Consider the following 9,941-nt stretch of genomic DNA (forward strand, 5'->3'; position numbering starts at 1 on the left):
TTTTATTAATGACCTCCTAGTATCCTACAAGTTGAATACAGGATTTTGAGTCTAATAGAGAAAGTGATGCTAAAGCAACATAGAAATTGGAAAGTTAGAAAGGGAGGTTATACTGGGGAAAAGATGCTTACTTTAGGTCAGTATCAAAATGACAGTGGGGGTCAAAGATGAAATTGCAAAAGGCAGTAGTAGTTCAAAATAGAAGTTACGAGAGGCAGTATAACTTTTACTTCCAGCTTTTTTTTAAAATTTAAACTCAAACAAATATTGAAAGAACAGTACAATAAACATTAATAGAACTGTTACCTCCATTTGCCAGCTCTTAAAATTTTTACCCACACGAAAAGGTATAGAAATATGTGTGTATTTATAACACACATCAGGACACTTTATCCTTAAATATTTTGGCCTATGTCTTCTTACAGTTAGAGCATTCTTTTACATGGCTGAATTCAGTACCGTTATTACACACGATATTGATACAATATTACTTAATATGCAGTCCATATTCAAATTTCTCCAGTTTTTCAAAAATATCTTTTACAGTTGGGCTTTTAAGAATAACTTGGGATCCATGCAAGGATTGTATTTTAGATTTTTGTTTGTCCTGCCTATTTAATGTTCTTTAATCTGGAACAGTGTTTTCACCTTTTTTGTTTTCGATAATTTTGAAGAGTCCACCAGACCAGTTGTCTTGTAAGAATCTCCCACATCTGGATTTGTCTGATTCATTCCTCCTGATCAGATTCATTTTGGCCAAGTGTGGCACTAAGACCCCATAGGAGGTAGTGTGTGCTTTCCATTTTCATGTCAGGAAGTATATATCGCCTTGTTCTGTTATTGGTGATGCTGGGTTTGATCACTTGATGAAAATATTTCCTCCAACTCTTTTCTTTGTAAAGGGACAGATCTTTATAACAAGCAATCTATAGAGTGATATCTAGAGACCGTTTGTTTATCCGCTTTCTTAACCTTTTACCAGATAGTGCTTGCATCCAGTTTTGATTCTAGCCTGAATCAATGATTATCTTGGTGATTATAAAATAGCTAATACAGATTTGAAAGTAATGTAGGAGTTACTGATTAGTGGGGTAAGGATGGATTTGACAAATAATAAATGGACTTAGAGCTATCTATATGGAAAAAATAAAATTAAATCTCCACTTAACACTACAGAAAAAACTAAGTTCCAGATGAGTTATAGGTCTAAATGTGGAAAGCAAAACTCTAAAAATTTCATAAGAGAACACACAGTGCGGTTTTCCATGACATTGTGATAGGGAAGAATTCCTTAAGACATAAAAATTATAAGCCCTGGAAGAAAAGACTGACATTTTGGAATACATTAACATAAAAATCTTCAATATAACAAAAGGCACTAAAAAGAAAATGAAAAGGCAGACCACAGACTGGGAGTACATACTTGCAACTCTTCTAAATGATTAAAAGTAAGTATCCAGAGTTTGGAAAAAGTCATACAAATCAGTAAGAAAAAACCAAACTACTCAGTAGAAAACAGGCAAAGGATATGACTAGGCACTTCACAGAGGAAGAAGACTGAATGGTCAATTATGATGAGAGATGCTCAGCATCACTAATAATTAGGGAAATGAAAAGTAAAACCCTGGTGAGATTCCATTTTACACCCATTGATTGGCAAAACCTAATCAGTTTGCTAACAACAAGTGTTGGCAAGGATGAGAAGAAACAGGAACTCTTGCATATAACTGATGAGAGTAAATTCTCTAATATTTTTAGCAGGCAATCTGAAAATATCTGGTACAGTTGAAGATGTGCATATTCTGCAACTCAGCCATTCTCCTTTTAGGTGCTAGCCTAGAAAATTGTCACTCATATAAAAGGAACATGCACAAGGATGTTCTTGCTAGCACTACTTCAAATAGAAGAAAAAAGTAGGGGTACTGATCAGTGCAGTGTAATTGCCTCCCCCCCCCCCCCCCACGCACTGGAGCAGTTAAAATAAACTAGTTCTCCACAGGGATGAATCTCAGAAATGTAGTACTGAATTAATAAGCTGTAAAAGAGTATATAATATATATAATAAGGTATATGCTGTATATATAATACAGTTATAATGTATACCATGTTTTATATGTGTAAAAAAACTAGCTTTATTGAGATACAATTCACATGTTACACAATTCGCCTATTTGAAGTATACAATTCAGTGGATTTCTGAATATTCAGAATTATTCATCTATCACCTCAGTCAATTTTAGAACATTTTCATTATCCCTAGAAGAAACCCGTAGCTGCTCTGCCCCATCCCCAAGTCTCTCATCCTCTCCAGCCCTAGGCAACCATTAATCTGCTTTCTGTCTCCCTATATTTGGCTATTCTGGACATTTTGTGTAAATGAAATTATACTGTATGTGCTCCTGTGTGACTAGTTGCTTTCAGATAGTTGATGATTTCAATGTTGATACGTGATGTAGCATGTATCAGTCCTTCATTTATTATTGCCAGATACTTTTCCATTGTGCAAATATACCATGTTTGATTTATCCATTCATCGGTTGGTAGACATTTGGGTTTCTTTCTGCATAATGTGAATATAATGTGAATATAATATGCACTTTCTGCATAATATGAATAATGCTGCTATGAACATTTGTGTACAAGTTTCTGTGTGGACACGTGTGTTCATTTTTTTGGGGTGTATACATTGGAGTGGAATTGCTGGATTATATGGTAACTATGTATATACAGTTCAACTATGTTGGAACCACCAATCTGTTTCCTAAAGTGGCTGTATCCTTTTACAGTCTCACCAGGAGCATATGTTGGTTTCAGTTCCTCCTTGTCCTTACTGGCCATCATTTTTATTTTAAACATTCTAATGGGTGTGAAGCGGTATCTCATTGATTGGTTTTTGGTTTTTTTTGTGTGTGTGTTTTTTTAAGATTTTTTTTTTTTTAAAGATTTTATTTATTTATTTGAGACAGAGAGAATGAGAGAGAGAGAGCACATGAGAGGGGGGAGGGTCAGAGAGAGAAGCAGGCTCCCTGCAGAGCAGGGAGCCCGATGCGGGACTCGATCCAGGGACTCCAGGATCATGACCTGAGCCGAAAGCAGTCGCTTAACCAACTGAGCCACCCAGGCGCCCTTTTTAAGATTTTATTTATCCATTTGACAAAGAGAGACACAGCGAGAGCGGGAACACAAGCAGGGGGAGCGGGAGAGGGAGAAGCAGGCTTCCCACTGCGCAGGGAGCCCAACGCGGGGCTCGATCCCAGGACCCTGGGATCATGACCTGAGCCGAAGGCAGACGCTTAACAACTGAGCCACCCAGGCGCCCCTCATTGATTGGTTTTGATTTGAGTTTCCTTGATGATTAATGATGTTGATCATTTTTTCATAAGTTTGTGTGTGTGTGTATAAAATGTGTATTTAAAGCATACAGGCTAACAGTATGTACTGTTTCTTATTATATATGTATAATCAAAGTATTAAAATGGGAAGAGATGGGAGAGTGGGTCTTGAGCTATATTTGTATCATCTTACTTCTTAAAAAATAAAGGCATGACACAAGTAAGGCAAACTATTAGCATTTGTTAAATCATGGTGGTAGAAACATAGTTGTCCATTACATTATTTTCTATTTTTGTGTGTGTATGTATGTAAAAAAAAAATATACATAGACAAAGAAGATGGTGGGGGGCAGAGAAAGGCAGCTACCCAAAAATGATCGTCGATGTGGTGAGAGTAGAAAATTTTTCTGTGGAAGGATTAAAAAAAAAAAAAAAATCTCGGAAATGCTTTGGTGCATGCTTCCATTTTGGTGAGATACAAGAAATAAAATTTGGTCCAAATGTGTAAGTTGAAGAATCATTTATTAGTACAAACACAGGTTAGTGTTGTCAGCATTGTCACGTGTTGCAGAGAGGGAGAGAGTGTGGTCTTGTTAAATAAAAAACAACACTTTTTAATTTAGTAACCAGCTCATTAATATCCTCCCAAGGATGGAGTTGTGATTTTTAGAAGTGAGATTTAAATTGTAGGAGGTAAGCAATATATGGTGTGTGAAAAAACTAGAGTAAAACACATTCAAAAGTTCAGTGAATTGAAGAGAAATAGGGCAATAGCTTAAAAGGAAAGATGGATCAAAGCACTTGATTGAGCCTTGCACATTGGACTTGGTTTAATACTTGACCGTCATCCATGTGAACAGGTTGGAATTTCTAAGTGGCACCACAGCAACAGTGTTCTGATTTAGAAACGCGAGAGGGACTACTTCTTTATTCATATCTTCTCTCCTTCCTCCCTTGTTAAAAGCATTATGTTATTTGCATATATGGCTGTTTCTCTTTCTAACTCTTAAGATCCTTTGAATGAAGGAGTACTGGGTGATTTATTCATCTTTGAACCACTGCCAGCCACAGTACTTTGCATATAGTAGATGCATAAATAATGTATCTTAATTTTAAAAGGAACAACTTTATTCAGCATGGAGAGACCTTATGGGAAAGCCATCAAAAATTTGGAACGATTGAATGATAACAATGTGTACAAAGGGTGTACAAAATACCTAACTCAGGCTTAATAAATGTTAGTAGTCCCTCAGAGCTCCTCCCTTCCCAGGTATTTGAGAGGATATAATTGAGGAAAGTAATTCCAGAAGTCACAGAAAGGATGGCAGGGTTAGATTTTGTAAATGAGGGGTGGAGGGAGGCGGGGTAAGCCACTGTTGGAGTAGAGAAGGATGACGGGCTGTGTGGCCAGTGTCCTGTGTGTGGTGAAGGTCCTGCGATATTGGAGGTGACAATGTAAGGTTATTACAGAGAGTGAAGAGCATTTGCAATATCTTTGTATGGGCGAAGAAATAAAAGGCAGATGACTGAATGCATTGTCTGGCAACACCGAGAGTTCACTTGAATTTAGATAGTGTGAATGATGAGGTCTATGTGAATATGTGATTTTTATGCTTTGGAAACTGGGATTGAAGAAAAGCACACAGAACGTGCAATATAAAGGAAGGGATTCACAGGGCTGCAAATGAAAGATTTGGTGGAGACATAGTAATTTCCTTTTAAATGTTTGAACAGTTCCCGTATGGTTAAGTAATTCTTTTAATTCTATTTTATGAGCGGACAGAACTCAGGCTAAGTAACTGGAAGTAAGACAGATTTCTGCTGAGTAAAAGAACTTACCAATAATAGAGCTATCTAATATTGGAATACAGTGTTTTCCAGAGATAGCGAGTCTCCTGTTAGGGGAAGGATTCAAACAAAGAGGGGCTGGGATGTGAAGATGGAAGTTCTGACTGCATGTCGGCTAAAAACCTTTCTACCACTTAGGTTGTTAAAAGGTTCTATGATCACAAGGTTGATGGGGTAAGAAAATGTAGTTTCTCGTTAAGAGCAGAGAAAATGTAATGACTGTGAGTCCAAGCTAGATTGGACATCATTTATGGACAGAGAAGAGCCAAAGATTGAAGACAAGTGGGAATTCCTGGGCCATAGTTACCTCCTTTTTTCTGCCTCTTCAGTCTTCACATTAACAATATCATCCCATCAGTTCTATCTGCCATTGCTTGCAGGAATTCTCAACCACTCCATCTCATCAGTACCTTTGGGCTCCGTGTGGTGTTTTACCTTCATTTAAAATTTCATTTTAGAGTGAATAACTATCATTAACTTCTTTGAAATAAAAACTAAGGATTTTTAAATTTGTGCAGTGAAACATGAACTTTTTTTATATACTTAAAGTTTTTGCATGGTTTTCTTTTTACTGGCATCAATTGATATATGAATTTTTGATTTTGAGATCAGGCCATATTTTTGTTTGTTTGTTTGTTTGTTTTTTTTAATGGAGGGAGTTGGGGAGGGGTAGAAGGAGAGGGAGAAAGAGAATCTTAAGCAGGCTCCACACCCGGCATGGATGTGCTGAGATCGTGACCTGAGCCAAAATCAAGAGTTGGACGCTTAACCGACTGAGCCACCCAGGTGCCCCCTGAGGCCATACTGTTAATAAATAATGTTTTTTCTGTTTTTTACTGGAAAACAGTTTCTGAATAATTGTTTTCTAATTTTTCTCCCCCCCTTTTATCTCCTCTTAGTCATAGAAAGAACATAGTAGTTTTATCAGTTTCACCCATCTTGTGAAGAAAATGTCCTCTAACATATCACCAAGTCCAGGATATAAAGGGCAACTAATTAGTACAGAATTCATGTGTTGGTTTCTTTCTCAGCTTAGTGCTTAGCATATATAAGTTGTCGGCTGTGATCTTGTAGGATCCCAAACTCAATCTTTTTTTTTTTTGGGTATGGTCCATGAGTGCCCAGAAATTTAGCATTGATTGCCACAGTATCTCTTGCTTCATCTGTATGTGAAAGGAATGGAAAAATAGCTTGGATCACAAAGTTGGCCAGTTAGCTCTTTGCCTTGCTAAGACTGTGTGTTGGTTCCTAGAGAACACTGAATAATCAGTCTCTTGCTTTCATGTCCCACTGCTAAGATACTATGCAATTGAAGTCACAGCATTAATGGAAAACAATGTGTTAGAAATTACTAAGAAGAAAGTCTGCAATGTGCATAGGTTGGGGATGTGCTGGTGAGAAAAAATGGATCAGTACATTGATTCTCTTGGGGTGAGGCTAGGAGCCACAATCTTCAAGGGACCGTAACAAAATCTCTGGAAAAATCTTTTCTGAATATACATGACCTACCTCCTAAGGTTCTGCTGTAGCTATCACTCCCTGGATTCTATATATTTTTTTAACCTGTTTGGAATCATTATGTATACCATTACCTATAACTACTTTTGGGATTATCATAAATATTGTCAGATAGAAGATGAATTGAGAAGAGTGGTGCTGGCGAATATACTCTGGGACTGAGAGACCATTGTAAATGATTGGTCAGCTGTTTTATAGCAACTCTTCTGTAGGATGTAGGGTAAGATAAAAGCCCTCATACATGATAAGCTTTTAGAATTTAAATTTAAAAAGAAAAGAAATGGACATTTATGGGAAAATATCGTAAGGACATCTGATATTTCCAATGTTAGGAAAAGGTCATCCTTGGCTGTGTTTAGAAGTGATTAAGTGGTTCAATATGATCTTTCTGGTATGAGTGAATTCAAGGAATGTAGTACAGCCGGCTCCTCTGAATATCAGTGTTATTTCAAGTAGCAGGGTGTCTAGCTAGAGGTAAAGAGGGTAGAGCGGAGAAATGATTTCAAGAAAATAACAAGGTGGTTCCAATTTGAGGGACATCAGATGAATCATCTAGTGAGAATGTTGGTGATTATGGAATAACAGTACCAGAGGCAGATGAGCTGATGTATGGTCAGTAGGACTGGGCAAATGTCAAGGAGGGAAAGGAAGCTCAAGGCAGGGAAGAGAATAGGACTTCTTCACAGAGGCAGGTTTGAAATTCTCCAGCTCTAACTTAGCACTCATTGTTGAAAGAATTAAGAAGTAATTTTTGAGAACCAACAGTAAAGAAATTTGCCACCTGATGGTGGTGTTTTGATGTGAAGCTGATTTAAAAGGATAAACCGGCATCTCAATAAAGTGAGAGACCAGGAAGGTATCAGTGACATGAAGAGAGCCACCCCTCATGTATTTATTGTATACTGTCCTGGGAGCCATGGAGTATAATGCTTTATATTATAAAGAGGTTGTAGTCTGATGGGGACAAGAGCAACTTGAAAGGTGAGCCCGAAGAGAAGGCAGCGCATGTTGGTGTCAGATGAGTAGTAGTGCTCTTCAAAGTGGGAGGCTCAGATCTCAGGCCCCAATCTAGACCTACTTTATTAGTTTTTGTGGTTGCCTTATAAATTACCACAGACTTATTGACTGAAAAGAGCACACATATTTATTAAGTCACAGTTACTGTGGGTCAGGCGTTTGGGCAGCTTAGCTGGTTCCTCTTCATCACGGTCTCTCACCAGGCTGCAGGCTAGGGGCTTCAGCCTACCTCTGAGGTTTGACTGGAGAGAGTTTGCTTCCAGGCTTCCTCGATTGTTGTCCAAATTCATTTCCTTGATGCCCCAGGATTCCTGGTAGCTTCCTGCTTCAAAACCAGCTAACTGTGGAGACTAACAGGGCGGGTAGTGGAGAGAGAGAGAGAGAGAGAGTTTACTAGCAAGACAAAGTCTTATATAACCTAATATGACATCCTGTCATCTTTGCTATATTCTGCAAGTCACAGGCTCAGGGAGAGGGAATTACACACAAGTGTGGATACCAGGAAGTGGGGATCATGAGGGCCATCTTAAAGTCTGTCTGTGGCACTTACTAAATCAGTATCTACATCTTAACTATATTCCCCCAGGTGATTGCATGGTAAGAAGCAGTGTTATAGATGGTAGATGCCAAAAGAGTTTCATGGAGGGAGAAGAAAGTTCTTTGGGCTCGGCTTAGTCAGGTCAATTGTTTTATGACTCGAAAATGATCTGTGTAAAGGCTTATTCACATCAGAGAATTTGTTGTGTCTCCTGTTGCCCACACTAACAATCCTCTCCCCCACCTCCAGTTAAGCATTGTGTTTTCCACTTTTGTGGTGCAGTCAGACACTTCTTTCAGAGTTTGTGAGTTCCTAACTTTGACTTTCTGAAAAAGCGTTGTTCTTTTTCACTGTTCGATTTGGATGGTGGGAGTTGGTGGGAAGTACTGGACATGGGTGTTTATCCCTGTCCTAAGAGCTGAGAAACCCTGGGGAGGTCTTTGAACTATCCTCAGCCCCTGTTTTCTTGTGAGTTCTAGCATCCCTCTCTTACAGGGTTATGGTGTGAACACTTGTTGGCAAACTGCAAAGCCGTCTATAATGTTGCAGTGGACTTCTTTTGTTGTATGTGCCTGATGCACAGTGCCATCCTCTTCCCACAGAAATGGGCACCTACAAGTCATGATTGTGCCTTGATCCTGCCCATCTGGCCACAGTCTGTCAGAGCAGGGATGGATGCCTGAACCAAACAGGGCCACACAGATTCCCCATCTTGGAATTTGAATTTGGGACCAGAAGATGACAGTTCATGGGGCACCTGGGTGGCTCAGTCGGTTGAGTGTCTGACTCTGGGTCATGAAATCGAGCCCTGCATGGGGCTCTGTGCTTAGTGAGGAGTCTGCTTGAGATTCTCTCTCCCTCTGTCCACCCCCTCCCCGCCCCTGCTCATGTGTGCACGCATGTGCTTTCTCTCTCTCAAATAAATATATAAATAAATAAAATCTAAAAACAAACAAAAAAACCAGTTCTGGCCTTGCTGATCTAATGTGAGGAGACTAGAAGCCAAGGAAGCTTTAACGTAGCTATCTTCTTTTATGTGGCGTAATAGAGAAAGCTTGTCACAGAGGGTAGAGGGAAATTAGACCTGCAGAAAGAATCAGAATAATGGAGAGAGAGGACTCACTCTGAGGGATCTTGTCTGCTTTCCATTTCCCTATTGCTTTTCTTAGTTCTGGCTACATTTTTGCCTTTGAGTTGTGTAATAGACCTCTAAATTCATAAATTAAACTCCCTTTTTAATTTAAGCTATTCTGAGTTTTCTGTTACTTTCAACTAGAGAGCTGAAGTGAAGGCCAATGAATATGGTACTTAAAATTTCTTTTTAATCCCCAAACTACTTACTCCTTTTTCTCCCCTATAATTTGTTTTTAAAGGCCAATTATATTCCTCATTGAATTTTTTTTTTTTCAGGTTGTTTTAGAAATGTGAAATCAAGAAATATGATCCTTGCCCTCAAGCAGTTTTTAATTTACTGAGATGGACATGTAAATGACCACCTATAATATCAGGCAGAAGAAAGAAAAATAAGTACTATGTGCAACTCCTATAGGCAATCTTTTTTTTTTTTTAAGATTTTATTTACTTTTGTGAGAGAGCACGCATGAGCAGGGGGGGGGGGGGGGGGTGGGGAGGGGGAGGAAGAGGGAGAAGCAGACTCCCCGATGAGCAGGGAGCCCAATGCAGGACTC

General features: G+C 38.8%; 1 protein-coding gene across 1 annotated transcript in view; it reads left to right on the top strand.

Moving 5' to 3' along the window:
* EXOC4 (exocyst complex component 4) overlaps positions 1-9,941 on the top strand; it is a 735,341-nt gene that overhangs the window by 125,110 nt on the left and 600,290 nt on the right. The window lies entirely within an intron of this gene.

The sequence above is a fragment of the Mirounga leonina genome, unplaced genomic scaffold, assembly GCF_011800145.1.
Source record: "Mirounga leonina isolate KUSES-001 unplaced genomic scaffold, KU_Mleo_1.0 Mir_174, whole genome shotgun sequence".
Taxonomy (NCBI): domain Eukaryota; kingdom Metazoa; phylum Chordata; class Mammalia; order Carnivora; family Phocidae; genus Mirounga; species Mirounga leonina.